The following is a 21,404-nucleotide window of genomic DNA, read 5'->3' as shown; positions in this document are numbered from 1 at the left end:
CGGTACGTGTGTGTCGACATGTATGAGGACGATGTTGGTGAGGAGGCGGAGCAATTGCCTGTAATGGTGATGTCACTCTCTAGGGAGTCGACACCGGAATGGATGGCTTATTTAGGGAATTACGTGATAATGTCAACACGCTGCAAGGTCGGTTGACGACATGAGACGACCGACAAACAATTAGTACCGGTCCAGACGTCTCAAAAACACCGTCAGGGGTTTTAAAACGCCCGTTTACTTTAGTCGGTCGACACAGACACGGACACTGAATCCAGTGTCGACGGTGAATAAACAAACGTATTCCTTATTAGGGCCACACGTTAAGGGCAATGAAGGAGGTGTTACATATTTCTGATACTACAAGTACCACAAAAGAGGGTATTATGTGGGATGTGAAAAAACTACCGTAGTTTTTCCTGAATCAGATAAATTAAATGAAGTGTGTGATGATGCGTGGGTTCCCCCCGATAGAAAATTATTGGTGGTATACCCTTTCCCGCCAGATGTTAGGGCGCGTTGGGAAACACCCCTTAGGGTGGATAAGGCGCTCACACGCTTATCAAAACAAGTGGCGGTACCGTCTATAGATAGGGCCGTCCTCAAGGAGCCAGCTGACAGGAGGCTGGAAAATATCATAAAAAGTATATACACACATACTGGTGTTATACTGCGACCAACGATCGCCTCAGCCTGGATGTGCAGAGCTGGGGTGGCTTGTTCGGATTCCCTGACTAAAAATATTGATACCCTTGACAGGGACAGTATTTTATTGACTATAGAGCATTTAAAGGATGCATTTCTATATATGCGAGATGCACAGAGGATATTTGCACTCTGGCATCAAGAGTAAGTGCGATGTCCATATCTGCCAGAAGATGTTTATGGACACGACAGTGGTCAGGTGATGCAGATTCCAAACGGCACAAAGGTGTATTGCCGTATAAAGGAAGAGGAGTTATTTGGGGTCGGTCCATCGGACCTGGTGGCCAAGGCAACTGCTGGAAAATCCACCGTTTTTACCCTAAGTCACATCTCTGCAGAAAAAGACACCGTCTTTTCAGCCTCAGTCCTTTCGTCCCTATAAGAGTCATATCTGCCCAGGGATAGAGGAAAGGGAAGAAGACTGCAGCAGGCAGCCCATTCCCAGGAACAGAAGCGTTCCACCGCTTCTGACAAGCTCTCAGCATGACGCTGAGACCGTACAGGACCCCTGGATCCTACAAGTAGTATCCCAGGGGTACAGATTGGAATGTCGAGACGTTTCCCCTTCGCAGGCTCCTGAAGTCTGCTTTACCAAGGTCTCCCTCCGACAAGGAGGCAGTATGGGAAACAATTCACAAGCTGTATTCCCAGCAGGTGATAATTAAATTACCCCTCCTACAACAAGAAAAGGGGTATTATTCCACACTATATTGTGGTACTGAAGCCAGAAGGCTAGGTGAGACCTATTCTAAATCTAAAAAAATTTGAACACTTACAAAGGTTCAAATCAAGATGGAGTCACTCAGAGCAGTGATAACGAACCAGGAAGAAGGGGACTATATGGTGTCCCGAGACATCAGGGATGCTTACCTCCATGTCCCAAAATTGCCCTTATTACTAAGGGTACCTCAGGTTCGTGGTACAGAACTGTCACTATCAGTTTCAGACGCTGCCGTTTGGATTGTCCACGGCACCCCGGGTCTTTACCAAGGTAATGGCCGAAATGATGATTCTTCTTCGAAGAAAAGGCGTCTTAATTATCCCTTACTTGGACGATCTCCTGATAAGGGCAAAGTCCAGGGAACAGTTGGAGGTCGGAGTAGCACTATCTCGGATACTGCTACAACAGCACGGGTGGATTCTAAATATTCCAAAATCGCAGCTGATCCCGACGACAAGTCTCCTGTGCTTAGGGATGATTCTGGACACAGTCCAGAAAAAGGTGTTTCTCTCGGAAGAGAAAGCCAGGGAGTTATCCGAGCTAGTCAGGAACCTCCTAAAATCAGTGCATCATTGCACAAGGGCCATGGTAAAAATGGTGACTTCCTACGAAGCAATTCCATTCGGCAGATTTCACGCAAGAACTTTTCAGTGGGATCTGCTGGACAAATGGTCCGGATCGCATCTTCAGATGCATCAGCGGATAACCCTATATCCAAGGACAAGGGTGTCTCTCCTGTGGTGGTTACAGAGTGCTCATCTTCTAGAGGGCCGCAGATTCGGCATTCAGGATTGGATGCTGGTGACCACAGAGGCCAGCCCGAGAGGCTGGGGAGCAGTCACACAAAGAAAAAAAAATTTCCAGGGAGTGTGATCAAGTCTGGAGACTTTTCTCCACATAAATATACTGGAGCTAAGGCTAAATTTATAATGCTCTAAGCTTAGCAAGACCTCTGCTTCAAGGTCAGCCGGTATTGATCCAGTGGGAAAAACATCACGGCAGTCGCCCACGTAAATAGACAGGGCGGCACAAGAAGCAGGAGGGCAATGGCAAAAACTGCAAGGACTTTTCGCTGGGCTGAAAATCATGTGATAGCACTGTCAGCAGTGTTTCATTCCGGGAATGGAAACTGGGAAGCAGACTTCCTCAGCAGGCACGACCTCCACCCGGCAGAGTGGAAACTTCATCGGGAATTTTTCCACATGATTGTAAACCGTTGGGAAATACCAAAGGTGGACATGATGGCGTCCCGTCTGAACAAAAAACGGGACAGGTATTGCGCCAGGTTAAGAGACCCTCAGGCAATAGCTGTGGACGTTCTGGTAACACCGTGGGTGTACCAGTCGTTGTATGTGTTCCATCCTCTGCTTATCATACCTAAGGTACTGAGAATTATAAGACGTAGAGGAGTAAGAACTATACTCATGGCTCCGGATTGGCCAAGAAGGACTTGGTACCCGGAACTTCAAGAGATGCTCACAGAGGACTTATGGCCTCTGCCGCTAAGAAGGGACTTGTTTCAGCAAGTACCATGTCTGTTCCAAGACTTACCGCAGCTGCGTTTGACGGCATGGCGGTGGAACGCCGGATCCTAAGGGAAAAAGGCATTCCGGAAGAGGTCATTCCTACCCTGGTCAAAGCCAGAAAGGAGGTGACCGCACAACATTATCACCACATGTGGAAAAAAATATGTTGCGTGGTGCGAGACCAGAAAGGCCCCACGAAGAAATTTCAACTCGGTCGATTCCTACATTTCCTGCAAACAGGAGTGTCTATGGGCCTCAAATTGGGGTCCATTAAGGTTCAAATTTCGGCCCTGACGATTTTCTTCCAGAAAGAATTGGCTTCAGTTCCTGAAGTCCAGAAGTTTGTCAAGGGAGTATTGCATATACAACCCCTTTTGTGCCTCCAGTGGCACTGTGGGATCTCAACGTAGTTCTGGGATTCCTCAAATCACATTGGTTTAAAACCAGTCAAATCTGTGGTTTTGAAGCATCTCACATGAAAAGTGACCATGCTCTTGGCCCTGGCCTGGACCAGGCGAGTGTCAAATTGGTGGGTTTTTTTTTTTCTCAAAAAAAAGCCCATATCTGTTTGTCCATTTGGACAGGGCAGAGCTGCGGACTCGTCCCCAGTTCTCTCCCTAAGGTGGTGTCAGTGTTTCACCTGAACCAGCTTATTGTGGTGGCTTGCACCTACTAGGGACTTGGAGGACTCCAAGTTGCTAGATGTTGTCAGGGCCCTGAAAATATAGGTTCCAGGACGGCTGGAGTCAGGAAAACTGACTTGCTGTTATCCTGTATGCACCCAACAATCTGGGTGCTCTTGCTTCTAAGCAGACTATTGCTAGTTGAATGGGTAATACAATTCAGCTTGCACATTCTGTGGCAGGCCTGCCACAGCCAAAATATGTAAATGCCCATTCCACAAGGAAGGTGGGCTCATCTTGGGCGGCTGCCCGAGGGGTCTCGGCTTTACAACTTTGCCGAGCGGCTATTTAGTCAGGGGCAAACACGTTTGTAAAATCTTACAAATTTGATACCCTGGCTAAGGAGGACCTGGAGTTCTCTCATTCGGTGCTGCAGAGTCATCCGCACTCTCCCGCCCGTTTGGGAGCTTTGGTATAATCCCCATGGTCCTTTCAGGAACCCCAGCATCCACTAGGACGATAGAGAAAATAAGAATTTACTTACCGATAATTCTATTTCTCGGAGTCCGTAGTGGATGCTGGGCGCCCATCCCAAGTGCGGATTATCTGCAATACTTGTACATAGTTACAAAAATCGGGTTATTATTGTTGTGAGCCATCTTTTCAGAGGCTCCGCTGTTATCATACTGTTAACTGGGTTCAGATCACAGGTTTTATGAACAAATTGTATCCAGCGCTCTACTTGTGTGGATAAACGCTGTGGCAGCAAAATTGTGGTGGAGGTTAAACCCAATACCTCTTTAAAGATATATAACATAAGGGTACACAATTGCGCCTGAATATGTGGTGGTAATGGTTGTAATACTAAATGACAAGTATACACTGTATATATGAAGAATAAGTGTATTTAATCTAAAACAAAATGACAGAAAGAGAATCAATGGAAAAAGATGTGAAAAAATAGAAAATTAATACATTAATGAAAGAGTGTATATATGTATATGAAAGAATTCTATACATATGTATACTTTGGTCCGCAGTCCAGTACAATAGAGTGTGGCGTCCCACCTCGTTTAATTGTGCTCAAACTTCTACCACAATGTGTGGAGGGGTATATACAACACAGTCCCAGAGGAGCTCGTTCAGTAATATATGGGGGTCACGGTCAAAGAGTCTGTTGCAGCAGCTTGATCCTGTCTTGAGAGGGAGGGGGGGTGAGGTGATCTTCTGACGGTGCTAGCAAATGAAGGGGTACCCCAGGTGGCTATGCGGGAGGGATGAGTTGCAGGAGATAGGTAATTATTGGCTCTGGACTCGCCGCTCTCTGACTCGGTCTGTGGCTGCGGAAGGCGCCCGTGTAGACAGGCGTCTGCCGCCGGCCAGATCCGAGGAGTGCGGTCGTGTCTCTGGGGGGGAAAGTGTCACTGACTTCGAGACCCGGAGCGGGACTGTCCGCAGTGCACCTCCCCACTTACAGAGCCCTTACCTTGTTCTTCTGTGCTCGATTCCCAACTTCCGCTGTCACCTTGCTTCCTTGTCAGTCTTGCAGCTTTTCGTCCGGTTTCACTTTCACTTTCCTGTACCTCGCGGTCACGTGACCTGTTCCTGTTCCTCAGCAGTCTTCAGCGCCGTGGGTGATGAATGTGTCCAGAAATAGAGAGCTCTGCTGTGTTGAATATGATTAAGGCAGTCTGTTTGAAACGGTGTCCTGTTAGCTCCTACGTGTGTCGACCTTTCTAGGTCTTCCTCAGGGAGTCTAGAGTCTGAGGAAGACCTAGAAAGGTCGACACACGTAGGAGCTAACAGGACACCGTTTCAAACAGACTGCCTTAATCATATTCAACACAGCAGAGCTCTCTATTTCTGGACACATTCATCACCCACGGCGCTGAAGACTGCTGAGGAACAGGAACAGGTCACGTGACCGCGAGGTACAGGAAAGTGAAAGTGAAACCGGACGAAAAGCTGCAAGACTGACAAGGAAGCAAGGTGACAGCGGAAGTTGGGAATCGAGCACAGAAGAACAAGGTAAGGGCTCTGTAAGTGGGGAGGTGCACTGCGGACAGTCCCGCTCCGGGTCTCGAAGTCAGTGACACTTTCCCCCCCCAGAGACACGACCGCACTCCTCGGATCTGGCCGGCGGCAGACGCCTGTCTACACGGGCGCCTTCCGCAGCCACAGACCGAGTCAGAGAGCGGCGAGTCCAGAGCCAATAATTACCTATCTCCTGCAACTCATCCCTCCCGCATAGCCACCTGGGGTACCCCTTCATTTGCTAGCACCGTCAGAAGATCACCTCACCCCCCCTCCCTCTCAAGACAGGATCAAGCTGCTGCAACAGACTCTTTGACCGTGACCCCCATATATTACTGAACGAGCTCCTCTGGGACTGTGTTGTATATACCCCTCCACACATTGTGGTAGAAGTTTGAGCACAATTAAACGAGGTGGGACGCCACACTCTATTGTACTGGACTGCGGACCAAAGTATACATATGTATAGAATTCTTTCATATACATATATACAGTCTTTCATTAATGTATTAATTTTCTATTTTTTCACATCTTTTTCCATTGATTCTCTTTCTGTCATTTTGTTTTAGATTAAATACACTTATTCTTCATATATACAGTGTATACTTGTCATTTAGTATTACAACCATTACCACCACATATTCAGGCGCAATTGTGTACCCTTATGTTATATATCAGATCACAGGTTGTACAGTGTGATTGGTGTGGCTGGTAGGAGTCTTACCCGGGATTCAAAATCTTTCCTTATTGTGTACGCTCGTCCGGGCACAGTATCCTAACTGAGGCTTGGAGGAGGGTCATAGGGGGAGGAGCCAGTGCACACCACCTGATCCTAAAGCTTTACTTTTTGTGCCCTGTCTCCTGCGGAGCCGCTATCCCCCATGGTCCTTTCAGGAACCCCAGCATCCACTACGGACTCCGAGAAATAGAATTATCGGTAAGTAAATTCTTATTTTTTCTCAGTTAGAAATTTGTCCAGTCCGTTTTTAAATGCATTTACAGAGTCCGCCATTATTACCTTCTCCGGCAGGGAGTTCCAAATCTTTATTGCCCTTACTGTGAAGAACCCTTTCCTACGTTGTGCACGGAATTTTCTCTCCTCTAGCCTCAGCGAGTGCTCACATGTCCTATACAGAGTTCTTTTAATAAACAAATCCCCTGCTAATTCCTTGTAATGATTCTTTACATATTTGAAGATATTAATAATGTCTCCTCTTAGACGCCTTTTTTTGTAGTATATAAATATTTAACCTAGCAGGCCTTTCCTTGTACTCCAGTGCTTCTAACCCTTTAATCAATTTAGTAGCTCGACTTTGAACTCTTTCAAGTTCCCCAATATCTTTTTTATAATGTGGTACCCAAAATTGAACACAATATTCCAGGTGCAGACGTACCAATGATTTGTACAGCGGCAGGATTTGGGCACCTAGGCTCTTGCCTACTCAGTTTGCCTTTAAATATGGCCCTGTGTCTAACCAAACTGGCAAGGCCAAACAAAAAAACTGATGTATTTTGAAGTCTCTGGGTCTGTTGCTTGAGGGAAATCCCCTGCACATCAATTTATTACTAGTATGTAGTGCAGCTCTAAAGTGTGCATGTTATCCAGTTTCGATAAAAATCTAGAAACATAAGTAAAGTAAAGCACTTTACTGCAACTACACATAGTCAGCACTATTAGGTGAACATAGGCATTTTTGAGTGGTGTGGTACAGATTTACAGCAGTGGTCTCTAACCTTAAGTGGGGTGTGAGCTACTCGAGAAAAATTAAACATCCTAAAGAGTACTAAAATTTGTGGCAAAGAAAAATCAGGCTAATAACCAAAAAATTGAAGGTCATTTAATGAAAATGAAATAAATGTTTCACACAAAAACTATGGATTTAATTATTACAGTGATATTGTTGCTATGCTCGTGATACAGTACATTATGTCACACACTGTAATGCCAGTGGTACATTATGCCACACACCACAATGCCCCTGACACATTATACCACACACCGCAATGTCCCTGATACATTGTGACACACACTGTAATGCCTGTGACACATGACACCCCCTGCAATGCCAGTGATACATTATGCCACACACCGTAATGCTTATTATACATTATGCCCCACAGTCAGGCTTCTAATTGCATTTAAATTAGATGCTTGTTGTCAGGGGTTTCATGCTCTGGGTGTCATGTTGCCAGGGGTTTTATGCATGTTGTTAGGGGTGTCATGCTCTCACTGCCAGGGGTTGCATGCTCTGGGTGTCCTGCTCGTTGTTATGGGTGTCAAGCTCTGGGTGTAATGCTCGTTACCATGGATTTTAGTCTCTAGGTGTTATGCCCGTTGTCAGAGGAGGTGTCAGGGCAGAAGCTAGCGCTGTGATCCAAGTCAGACGCTAGAGGTCAAGTATGAACTCTAGCATTTTCTCCTCCAAGGCGGAGGAGAGCCACGGACGGGCTCAGGGGAGTCAAATGAGGACTACTCCTGAGGTCGGGCAGCAGGACGCTGGGGGTCGAGCTATCCGGATTGTGGCGACGAGCTATCCATTGCTCGCTGATCTACAGTGTCTACGTAAATAGTCAATAGGTCAACATGTATTATATTGACAGGTCCAAAAGTTTGAAAGGTCAACATGATAATGGTCAGTGCAAGTTTTTCTAATTTTCTTGGGTTAAATGTTGTATGTTTGGTAATTTGTAACCACCATCAGTAGAAACATACTCGCAGGCTCATCACACTTCAGACAAGGTTACTATTCCCAATTGCAGTCCACGTGTATAGTAAATCAAGCAAATGTTGGGAAAACATGGGGGGGGGGGGAAGTGTAATTTTCATTTCATGTGTCATTTCATGTCATTGTCATGTTGACCATATAGTGTCATCCTTTTGACTGTCTTCCTAGACACTGTATATCTATCATCTGGATACTGTTTTTGAGGGCAGTGCTTTTCAAACTGCCTTCATAGCACACTAACAGTCTAGCAGCTAAGGATATCCATGATTGAGCACAGGTAGACAAATGAAAACAAAAAGGTACCAATTACAGTAAGTCATCTGCACTCAAGCATATATAGCTTTTAGACCTGTACTGTTAGTGAGCTTTGAGGACAGTGGCCCAAATGTATTAAGCTTTAACAAGAGAATAATAAAGTGGAGACGGCTAAAGGGGTCTATTCATGAAGCAGTGAAAAGAGTGGAGAAGTGAGACTGTGGAGCTGCTCCGTACAATTGTATAGTATGCAAATTATAAATGTTACTTCAATGCTGATTGGTTGCTATGGGCAACTACTCCAGTGGCTCACTTCTCCACACTTCATGAATAGACCCTGAAGAGTGATAAAGCACCAGCCAATCAGCTTCCTAATTGCCAAGTAACAGGCTGTGTTTGATAAATGATAGTTAGGAGCTGGTTGGCTGGTACTTTGTCACTCCTTATGCGTCTCAACGTTATCTCTTGTTAAGGCTTAATACATTTAGGCCAGAGTTTGAGAAGCACAGGCATATAGGGCACCAATGACCAGGACATAAGCTAGTGCACTTCTGCTTGCTGAGGAAATCACCTGTTCATTTCACTTCAGCAACCTCAATTAGGGTACATGCAAGTAGTGTTTGCATCACGCTTTTTACCTGCTTTTTTAATGTAACTCTATTCAAGTAAGTGGGTGTGATATTAAATGAAGGAATACACTGATTGAACGGCACTTTTTTTTTTTTAAATTAAACCAAACCTGCATATAAAAGTTTGTGACCCTGAAACAGTGGCTCTCAAACTTTCTTGAATCACAGCGCCCTAGAGTATCAGCATTTTCTTTCTACGGCACCCCTAGGATAAAAGATTTTTATTGATACATTGGGGAAAAATATTAAATGAAGTAAATTGTGCCTATTTGTCCTCGTTGGGTTGAGTTATGTGGTGTTTATGGCCCTTGTAAAATTGTAGTAAAACACTTGTGATCACTTTTCAAATGCAATTATAGTAAGCTCGTATGTAGCCTTAGACTGACCAATTATCATCACACAGTACTATGGCCCTCATTCCGAGTCGTTCGCTCGGTATTTTTCATCGCATCGCAATGAAAATCCGCTTAGTACGCATGCGCAATATTCGCACTGCGACTGCGCCAAGTAATTTAACAATGAAGATAGTATTTTTACTCACGGCTTTTTCATCGCTCCGGCGATCGTAATGTGATTGACAGGAAATGGGTGTTACTGGGCGGAAACACGGCGTTTTATGGGCGTGTGGTTGAAAACGCTACCGTTTCCGGAAAAAACGCAGGAGTGGCCGGAGAAACGGGGGAGTGTCTGAGCGAACGCTGGGTGTGTTTGTGACGTCAAACCAGGAACGACAAGCACTGAACTGATCGCACAGGCAGAGTAAGGTTGAAGTTACTCAGAAACTGCAAAGTAGTTTGTAATCGCAATATTGCGATTACATCGGTCGCAATTTTAAGAAGCTAAGATACACTCCCAGTAGGCGTAGGCTTAGCGTGTGTAACTCTGCTAAATTCGCCTTGTGACCGATCAACTCGGAATGAGGGCCTATGTTACTCTGGGACGTTAATATAACTTTTATGGGCCCAGTAATCAGTAGCGGCTCTTGCCACGGGCAAGCAGGCTTTCTGGCCGGGGCGCCGCCGTGGCAAGAGCCGCTACTCCTGATCCCGGCGACCCCCTGCAACCCCCCCCCCCACTCCCCCCCCTCCCCCCCCTCCCACCCCACTCCCCGGCTGCAGCAGGCGCCGTGGGCTGTGTGTGCGCCCGCTGCAGCCGGCTCCAGTGGCAAACACTAGAGGTCTTAATTGACCCATAGTCTCTGTGCGGCGCTACTATGGGAGAAACGTCATGTCTCTCCCATTGTAGAGAGGAGCTGGCGGCCAGAGACGGAGGGCAGCGCAGCAGGAGCAGTAAATATTGTGTGTGGGGTTTTATTTTATGTGTGTGTGTGCAGCGCTACTGGGGCACAACTACTGCGGGCACAGGCATAGCTACAGGGGGCATTACTACTGGGGGCACTGGCACAGCTACAAGGGGCACAGCTACAAAGGGCACAGCTATGGGGGTCACGGGCACAGCTACAAGGGGCACAGCTACGGGGGTCACAGCTGCTGAGGTCACAGCTACAGGGGGCACAACTACAAGGTGCACAACTACGGGGTCACTGGCACAACTACTGGGGGCACTGCTACTGGGGGCACAAGTACAAGGAGATAACTGTGGCCATGCCCCTTCTCTATGAAGAAGCCACGCCCCTATTTTTGGGCGTGCGCCAACTCTGTTTTACCTGGGGGGGGGATCGGGGGGGGCGCAACAGGAAACTTCCGCCCTGGGCGCCACAAGGTCTAGAACCGGCCCTGCCCATAATCCTTCTTGGCTAATGAGCTGATTTATCTGTTGACCTACAAATTTCCTCTAAGAACCAAAGGTGGCATCTATTGGTCTAACAGTTCATTTATTGTATCATATACAATTTGTTTTAGATTTATGTTTTGTTATAATGCTGCTAGGTATTACCATATATTCTAGCAGCAAATAAATGTATGTAGTCCACACAGCCTGGTGATGGGTTGGGAATTGCTGCATTCATGGGTGGGTAACAAACTATCTCAGACAGGAAGGGGTGCCCTTGTGTTTTATCTGATTCTGCTTCCTTCCTGGTTTGACTCCCAAGTCCTGGACTGATCTGCCACAATGGCTTTGCACCGGGATCCGGTCTGAAGATCGAAAGTGTCTAGGTCGACAATGTTTAGGTCGACCACTATAGGTCGACAGTCACTAGGTCGACATAGATGGAAGGTCGACAGGGTTTCTAGGTCGACATGTGCTAGGTTGACAGGTCTAAAGGTCGACATGAGTTTTTCACATTTTTTTGGGGGGGGGGATTTTTTCATACTTATCGATCCACGTGGACTACGATTGGAACGGTAAAGTGTGCCGAGCGAAGCGGTAGCGGAGCGAAGGCACCATGCCCGAAGCATGGCGAGCGAACGCGGTGCACTAATTTGGGATCCCGGTCACTCTACGAAGAAAACGACACCAAAAAAAATAATAATTTACTTACAGATAATTCTATTTCTCGTAGTCCGTAGTGGATGCTGGGGACTCCGTAAGGACCATGGGGAATAGCGGCTCCGCAGGAGACTGGGCACAAATAGAAAGCTTTAGTACTACCTGGTGTGCACTGGCTCCTCCCCCTATGACCCTCCTCCAAGCCTCAGTTAGGATACTGTGCCCGGACGAGCGTACACAATAAGGAAGGATTTTGAATCCCGGGTAAGACTCATACCAGCCACACCAATCACACCGTATAACTTGTGATCTATACCCAGTTAACAGCATAACAACAGAGGAGCCTCTAGAAAAGATGGCTCACTACAGCAATAACCCGATTTTTTGGTAACAATAACTATGTACCAGTATTGCAGACAATCCGCACTTGGGATGGGCGCCCAGCATCCACTACGGACTACGAGAAATAGAATTATCGGTAAGTAAATTCTTATTTTCTCTGACGTCCTAGTGGATGCTGGGGACTCCGTAAGGACCATGGGGATTATACCAAAGCTCCCAAACGGGCGGGAGAGTGCGGATGACTCTGCAGCACCAATTGAGAGAACTCCAGGTCCTCCTCAGCCAAGGTATCAAATTTGTAGAATTTTACAAACGTATTTGCTCCTGACCAAGTAGCTGCTCGGCAAAGTTGTAAAGCCGAGACCCCTTAGGGAGAAACTGAGGACGAGTCCTCAATTCCGCCCTGTCCGAATGGAAAATCAGATAAGGGCTTTTACAGGATAAAGCCGCCAATTCTGACCCGCGCCTGGCCCAGGCCAGGGCCAACAGAATGACCACCTTCCATGTGAGATATTTTAACTCCACAGATTTAAGTGGTTCAACCCAATGTGACTTTTGGAACCCAAAAACTACATTGAGATCCCAAGGTGCCACTGGAGGCACAAAAGGAGGCTGTATATACAGTACCCCTTTTACAAACGTCTGAACTTCAGGGTCTGAAGCTAGTTCTTTTTGGAAGAAAACGGACAGGGCCGAAATTTGAACCTTAATGGACCCCAATTTCAGGCCCATAGACACTCCTGTTTGCAGGAAATGTAGGAATCGACCCAGTTGAAATTCCTCCGTCGGGCCTTACTGGCCTCGCACCATGCAACATATTTTCGCCAAATGCGGTGATAATGTTTTGCGGTTACATCCTTCCTGGCTTTGATCAGGATAAGGATGACTTCATCCGGAATGCCTTTTTCCTTCAGGATCCGGCGTTCAACCGCCATGCCGTCAAACGCAGCCGCGGTAAGTCTTGGAACAGACAGGGTCCTTGCTGGAGCAGGTCCCTTCTTAGAGGTAGAGGCCACGGATCCTCCGTGAGCATCTCTTGAAGTTCCGGTTACCAAGTCCTTCTTGGCCAATCCGGAGCCACGAATATAGTGCTTACTCCTCTCCATCTTATAATTCTCAGTACCTTGTGTATGAGAGGCAGAGGATGGAACACATACACTGACCGGTACACCCACGGTGTTACCAGAGCGTCTGCTGAAGAAGTCTGCTTCCCAGTTGTCCATTCCCGGAATGAACACTGCTGACAGTGCTATCACATGATTTTCCGCCCAGCGAAGAATCCTTGCAGCTTCTGCCATTGCCCTCCTGCTTCTTGTGCCACCCTGTCTGTTTACGTGGGTGACTGCCGTGATGTTGTCCGACTGGATCAACACCGGCTGACCTTGAAGCAGAGGTCTTGCTAAGCTTAGAGCATTGTAAATGGCCCTTAGCTTCAGGATATTTATGTGAAGTGATGTCTCCAGGCTTGACCATAAGCCCTGGAAATTCCTTCCCTGTGTGACTGCTCCCCAGCCTCGCAGGCTGGCATCCGTGGTCACCAGGACCCAGTCCTGAATGCCGAATCTGCGGCCCTCTAGAAGATGAGCACTCTGCAACCACCACAGGAGGGACACCCTTGTCCTTGGTGACAGGGTTATCCGCTGATGCATCTGAAGATGCGACCCGGACCATTTGTCCAGCAGGTCCCACTGGAAAGTTCTTGCGTGGAATCTGCCGAATGGGATTGCTTCGTAGGAAGCCACCATTTTTTCCAGAACCCTTGTGCATTGACGCACTGAGACTTGGCTCGGTTTTAGGAGGTTCCTGACTAGTTCGGATAACTCCCTGGCTTTCTCCTCCGGGAGAAACACCTTTTTCTGGACTGTGTCCAGGATCATCCCTAGGAACAGAAGACGAGTCGTCGGAACCAGCTGCGATTTTGGAATATTGAGAATCCAACCGTGCTGCCGCAACACTACCTGAGATAGTGCTACACCGACCTCCAACTGTTCTCTGGATCTTACCCTTATCAGGAGATCGTCCAAGTAAGGGATAACTAAAACTCCCTTCCTTCGAAGGAGTATCATCATTTCGGCCGTTACCTTGGTAAAGACCCGGGGTGCCGTGGACCATCCAAACGGCAGCGTCTGAAACTGATAGTGACAGTTCTGTACCACAAACCTGAGGTACCCTTGGTGAGAAGGGTAAATTGGGACATGAAGGTAAGCATCCTTGATGTCCCGAGACATCATGTAGTCCCCTTCTTCCAGGTTCGCAATCACTGCTCTGAGTGACTCCATCTTGAATTTGAACCTCCGTATGTAAGTGTTCAAAGATTTTAGATTTAGAATCGGTCTCACCGAGCTGTCCGGCTTCGGTACCACAACAGTTGGGAATAATACCCCGTTCCCTGTTGCAGGAGGGGTACCTTGATTATCACCTGCTGGGAATACAGCTTGTGAATGGCTTCCAAAACTGCCTCCCAGTCAGAGGGAGACGTCGGTAAAGCCGACTTTAGGAAAACGGCGAGGGGGAGACGTCTCGAATTCCAATTTGTACCCCTGAGATATCACCTGAAGGATCCAGGGGTCTACTTGCGAGTGAGCCCACTGCGCGCTGAAATTCATTGAGACGGACCCCCACCGTGCCTGAGTCTGCTTGTAAAGCCCCAGCGTCATGCTGAGGGTTTGGCAGAGGTGGGAGAGGGCTTCTGTTCCTGGGAACTGGCTGATTTCTGCAGCCTTTTTCCTCTCCCTCTGTCACGGGCAGAAATGAGGAACCTTTTGCCCGCTTGCCCTTCTGGGAACGAAAGGACTGCGCCTGATAATACGGCGTCTTCTTATGTTGAGAGGCGACCTGGGGTACAAACGTGGATTTCCCAGCTGTTGCCGTGGCCACCAGATCTGAAAGACCGACCCCAAATAACTCCTCCCCTTTATAAGGCAATACTTCCAAATGCCGTTTGGAATCCGCATCACCTGACCACTGTCGTGTCCATAACCCTCTTCTGGCAGAAATGGACAACGCACTTACACTTGATGCCAGTCGGCAAATATTCCGCTGTGCATCACGCATATATAGAAATGCATCTTTTAAATGCTCTATAGGCAATAATATACTGTCCCTATCTAGGGTATCAATATTTTCAGTCAGGGAATCCGACCACGCCAACCCAGCACTGCACATCCAGGCTGAGGCGATTGCTGGTCGCAGTATAACACCAGTATGTGTGTAAATACATTTTAGGATACCCTCCTGCTTTCTATCAGCAGGATCCTTAAGGGCGGCCATCTCAGGAGAGGGTAGAGCCCTTGTTCTTACAAGTGTGTGAGCGCTTTACCCACCCTAGGGGGTGTTTCCCAACGCACCCTAACCTCTGGCGGGAAAGGATATAATGCCAATAACATTTTAGAAATTATCAGTTGTTATCGGGGGAAACCCACGCATCATCACACCTCATTTAATTTCTCAGATTCAGGAAAACTACAGGCAGTTTTTCCTCACCGAACATAATACCCCTTTTTGGTGGTACTCGTATTATCAGAAATGTGTAAAACATTTTTCATTGCCTCAATCATGTAACGTGTGGCCCTACTGGAAGTCACATTTGTCTCTTCACCGTCGACACTGGAGTCAGTATCCGTGTCGGCGTCTGTATCTGCCATCTGAGGTAACGGGCGCTTTAGAGCCCCTGACGGCCTATGAGACGTCTGGACAGGCACAAGCTGAGTAGCCGGCTTTCTCATGTCAACCACTGTCTTTTATACAGAGCTGACACGGTCACGTAATTCCTTCCAACAGTTCATCCACTCAGGTGTCGACCCCCTAGGGGGTGACATCACTATTACAGGCAATTTGCTCCGTCTCCACATCATTTTCCTCCTCATACATGTCGACACAAACGTACCGACACACAGCACACACACAGGGAATGCTCTGATAGAGGACAGGACCCCACTAGCCCTTTGGGGAGACAGAGGGAGAGTTTGCCAGCACACACCAGAGCGCTATATATATACAGGGATAACCTTATATAAGTGTTTTTCCCCTTATAGCTGCTGTATTTTTAATACTGCGCCTAATTAGTGCCCCCCTCTCTTTTTTAACCCTTTCTGTAGTGTAGTGACTGCAGGGGAGAGCCAGGGAGCTTCCCTCCAACGGAGCTGTGAGGGAAAATGGCGCCAGTGTGCTGAGGAGATAGGCTCCGCCCCCTTCTCGGCGGCCTTATCTCCCGTTTTTCTGTGTATTCTGGCAGGGGTTAAAATTCATCCATATAGCCCAGGAGCTATATGTGATGTATTTTTAGCCAGCCAAGGTGGTTTTATTGCTGCTCAGGGCGCCCCCCCCTAGCGCCCTGCACCCTCAGTGACCGGAGTGTGAAGTGTGCTGAGAAGCAATGGCGCACAGCTGCAGTGCTGTGCGCTACCTTGTGGAAGACAGGATGTCTTCTGCCGCCGATTTGCCGGACTCTTCTTGCTTCTGGCTCTGTAAGGGGGCCGGCGGCGCGGCTCCGGGACCGAGCTCCAAGACTGAGCCTGTGAGCTGTCCCTCTGGAGCTAATGGTGTCCAGTAGCCAAGAAGCCCAATCCACTCTGCACGCAGGTGAGTTCGCTTCTTCTCCCCTTAGTCCCTCGATGCAGTGAGCCTGTTGCCAGCAGGTCTCACTGAAAATAAAAAACCTAAACTAAAACTTTCACTAAGAAGCTCAGGAGAGCCCCTAGTGTGCACCCTTCTCGTTCGGGCACAAAAATCTAACTGAGGCTTGGAGGAGGGTCATAGGGGGAGGAGCCAGTGCACACCAGGTAGTACTAAAGCTTTCTATTTGTGCCCAGTCTCCTGCGGAGCCGCTATTCCCCATGGTCCTTACGGAGTCCCCAGCATCCACTAGGACGTCAGAGAAATAATAATAATCCTCATGTCGACCTTTAGACCTGTCGACCTAGCACATGTCGACCTAGAAACCCTGTCGACCTTCCATCCATGTCGACCTAGTGACTGTCGACCTATAGTGGTCGACCTAAACATTGTCGACCTAGACACTGTCGATAAAACGAACCACACCCCTTTGCACCTACTGTACATCCCATTTGGCTGTGTTGTTTGAGACTCTGGCTCCTCCTACTGTGATGTCATGCTGCATGCAGCAAGTCCATCCCACTATGCAGTGCTGTAGCCAAGATTTGGTGGGTGTAGGATGACAGGTCAGCACAGAGAGGGCCTGACTAGTCCAATGCATGCTTGAGTGTAGTGGGGAAGGTGGGCCCAGGAAGCTATCTGAGCACCCTGCACCCATGGTAGCTACACCCTTGATGTTACTACAGATTCTTTAGATGCTTGTTTTTCTATTAAATAATATGCTTTATGGTGCTTTAGTTCCAATACCTCTAAAAAAGCTTGTATATTGAAATAAATCGGCCACCTCTAACTAGAGAACAGAAGTTGTATAACTTGAGTAAAAAATACAAACCTGACACAATCCTTTGAAAATCACAATTTAAGACTATAGTATTTTACATCTCAGCACAGTGATGAGCCGGCTTGCACAATACTGTGGTTGACCAATTACTGGCATTGAACATCTTTTCGTGCTGTTCTTATGTAAATCTAACATTGCAATGCTTTTGGCGTCATTATTAGGAAACAGGAGAATCTACTGTATGTTATGTAAATTGATAAGTGATACCCTGAATACATTTATAGATGTTAAGATTGTTACTACAGACCCAATGTTACTTGGTTGCAGAAGGAAATAAGGGTTCAGCTTCGTGTTCCGACACCAACCTGCAGCACCCTTTATAGGGCCTAATTTAGACCTGATTGCAGCAGCAATTTTCTATAATGGTCAAAACCATGTGCAGTACAGGTGCAGATATAACATGTGCAGAGCACATTAGATTTGGGTGGGGTGTGTTCAAACTAAAATCTAAATTGCAGTGTAAAAATAAAGCAGCCAGTATTTACCCTGCACAGAAACAATATAACCCACCCAAATGTAACTCTCTCCGCACGTTATAACAGCCCCACCTGCAGTGTGTCACAGATTGGTTTAGATGTGGACCCGTACTGAGCAGACGTACGGGGCCCTGGCTTGAATTGCCAACATGGAATGTAGCCGCAGTACCGTAACTTCGTGTGCCAGGAGTGCCTGGCACACAGCACAGTCACACTGAGGGCGCAACGGCCCCCATTCCCTAAAGTCAGCGGCTTGTAATGAGTCAGTGATTCATTACATGCCGCCTGTGCCGGAGGAGGAGAGGGAGCAGTGGAGAAGGAAGAGGAGGGAGGGGGAGGAGGGAGGGAGCCGCAGCAGCGCTATGTAATTGGTGGCACCACTGCTGCAGCAGGTCCCTTTCCTTACGCATTGGCTGGCCGGCACTGCCGTGAATGCTAGGATGTGCTTCCCTCATCCCAGCATTCACAGCGGCGGCGGCGGCCTGCCAATGCGGAAGGAGAGTGACAGTTGCATGCGGCGCCGCCAGCAATTACACTGCGCTGCTGCAGCTCCCTCCTCCCCCTCCCTCCTCCTCCTCCTCCTCCCCTGCCCCCGTAGCCGCCAGCACCGAGAAGCCTGACTGCCTGAGCCAGTGGAGAGATGGTAAGTATCATCTATTCTAGTCTATCTGTCGGTCTAAAAAAAGGAAAGAGAGGCGCCCGTATCTTACAACCTTGGTGAACTTCCAGATGCCGCACAATATGGAAGAATGGGGAAGCTGTCAATCCCCAAAAATTAACAGTAACAAGATAAAAGAACCAAAACGTGCGCAAAAGGAAGAGCCAAACTAAAAATATATTAATCTATTTTATTAAATAGTAATTGTAGTTATTAAAAAATATTCAATTCAAATATATATTCCTCGGAGTGACCACAGTAGGATATTACAAATAAATTTAAAATAAATAAAACAACATAATCATAAAATATATTACCAACTAGTTGTTCTCATATATGATTAATATTCTAAAGGATCAATAATGGATACAGATATATATAATCCTGAAGAACAATGGCTGGCCAGCCTTAATTAATACTTAATAAATTGTGCACAAATAGGATGTATCAAAAGATCGAATAGAAAAATGAAAGATTGTTGTCTAGAAGATATCATATAATTTGCATAGATGGTAAGAGCTCAGGATTCTTCCAACAACAGTCTAAAATAGTAATAGTTAGCCGTTATATATGTATCCAAAAGTCTCGTGAGGGAATTAACCTCATACGGCTGCTGATGTAATTGCTAAATGTTGGAGCTAATGAATAGACACCAGTCCCGTCTTTTAGACCAAAAACTAATGAAAGTCTCGGTAAAAGCACCTAGCCTTAGGCAGCTGTTTAATGTGGGCAGCCAATGCCGTGATAATGCAGTCCCGCAACAAGATGATAAATGTGAACAAAAATACTGGAACAAAGTCCCGAATGACTCAAATAGCACCTAGCCCAACGAGGCCATATATGTGGGTAGCTATAATGACGGGATAATGTATAAATGAATAAACCCCGTATCACTCGTAGCAGTCTCACCCGTGCCAGTGAATGCAATAGCCGTCCGTCCGGCCGGATGTTCACCGGACCTCCGCCGTTACCAATCCACAAGCCGTTCAGTGCTGCACTGCCTGGGTGCTCCTCCGACAGTGCAGCTGGGTAATCCTTTAGGCTGGGATGTTAAAGAGGAAAATAGGTTGAACGGCTCTGGAGTGATCCACGGTTATACACCATCTCTCTGCGATTGGGAGACGAACGGACATCACCAACAGCCCTAACCTGCCCATAACCGCCACAGTTATTTTCCTCTTTAACATCCCAGCCTAAAGGATTACCCAGCTGCACTGTCGGAGGAGCACCCAGGCAGTGCAGCACTGAACGGCTTGTGGATTGGTAACGGCGGAGGTCCGGTGAACATCCGGCCGGACGGACGGCTATTGCATTCACTGGCACGGGTGAGACTGCTACGAGTGATACGGGGTTTATTCATTTATACATTATCCCGTCATTATAGCTACCCACATATATGGCCTCGTTGGGCTAGGTGCTATTTGAGTCATTCGGGACTTTGTTCCAGTATTTTTGTTCACATTTATCATCTTGTTGCGGGACTGCATTATCACGGCATTGGCTGCCCACATTAAACAGCTGCCTAAGGCTAGGTGCTTTTACCGAGACTTTCATTAGTTTTTGGTCTAAAAGACGGGACTGGTGTCTATTCATTAGCTCCAACATTTAGCAATTACATCAGCAGCCGTATGAGGTTAATTCCCTCACGAGACTTTTGGATACATATATAACGGCTAACTATTACTATTTTAGACTGTTGTTGGAAGAATCCTGAGCTCTTACCATCTATGCAAATTATATGATATCTTCTAGACAACAATCTTTCATTTTTCTATTCGATCTTTTGATACATCCTATTTGTGCACAATTTATTAAGTATTAATTAAGGCTGGCCAGCCATTGTTCTTCAGGATTATATATATCTGTATCCATTATTGATCCTTTAGAATATTAATCATATATGAGAACAACTAGTTGGTAATATATTTTATGATTATGTTGTTTTATTTATTTTAAATTTATTTGTAATATCCTACTGTGGTCACTCCGAGGAATATATATTTGAATTGAATATTTTTTAATAACTACAATTACTATTTAATAAAATAGATTAATATATTTTTAGTTTGGCTCTTCCTTTTGCGCACGTTTTGGTTCTTTTATCTTGTATCTGTCGGTCTGCCTGTCTGTGTACCTAATTTGTAAAAAGGGGACGCAGTCTGCCGTAAAGTGTAAAAAGGGGACGCAGTCTGCCGTAATGTGTAAAAAGGGGACGCAGTCTGCCGTAATGTGTAAAAGAGGAATCTGTCCGCTGTAATGTGTAAGAGGGGCTGTACCTGGTGTAGTGGCGCTGCTGTGCGGCGTAATTTGAATAATGGAGACTACTATAATATGAACTGGTATTATTTTGTGGCCACACCCCTTCCCCATGAAGCCACGCCCCTATATATTTTTTGTGCGCCTACGGCGTGCACTGCCCCTTTCTTACATGGGGGGGGGGACGACGATGCCCTATCTTGCACACAGCGCTAAAATGTCTAGTCATGGCACTGTGTAGCAGGTTTTATATGAGATTTATTCATGCACAATAAAAGGATCAATATTTATAAACTGTATTGTTATCAACAGATAATAGACCAGGAATGAATGAAATAAGCTGGGAGAATGCAGGCCAGCTTTGCAGGATACCAGAGTACTGGGAGAATGCAGGCCAGCTACTCGGTTACATGGAATTACCTTGCATAGACCATCAGCGGTGAGCTGGGAGAATGCAGGCCAGCTATGCAGGATACCCAAGTACTGGGAGAATGCAGGCCAGCTACTCAGTAGACAATTAGCGATGAGCTGGGAGAATGCAGGCCAGCTATGCAGGATAGCTGGGCAGGACATCGAAATTGACCGATGATCAGAGATACAACCAAACACT

At 46.9% G+C, this 21,404-nt stretch overlaps 2 protein-coding genes across 6 annotated transcripts in view; one reads left to right on the top strand and one right to left on the bottom strand.

Moving 5' to 3' along the window:
- Positions 1-21,404, top strand: part of CDH23 (cadherin related 23) — a 1,868,204-nt gene that overhangs the window by 1,688,352 nt on the left and 158,448 nt on the right. The window lies entirely within an intron of this gene.
- The window catches only part of VSIR (V-set immunoregulatory receptor), a 91,843-nt gene that overhangs the window by 35,175 nt on the left and 35,264 nt on the right, over positions 1-21,404 (bottom strand). The window lies entirely within an intron of this gene.

This window comes from Pseudophryne corroboree, chromosome 3, assembly GCF_028390025.1.
Source record: "Pseudophryne corroboree isolate aPseCor3 chromosome 3, aPseCor3.hap2, whole genome shotgun sequence".
NCBI lineage: Eukaryota > Metazoa > Chordata > Amphibia > Anura > Myobatrachidae > Pseudophryne > Pseudophryne corroboree.
Note: the sequence above shows the minus strand (reverse complement) of the source record. Positions and strands in the feature narration are given on the sequence as shown.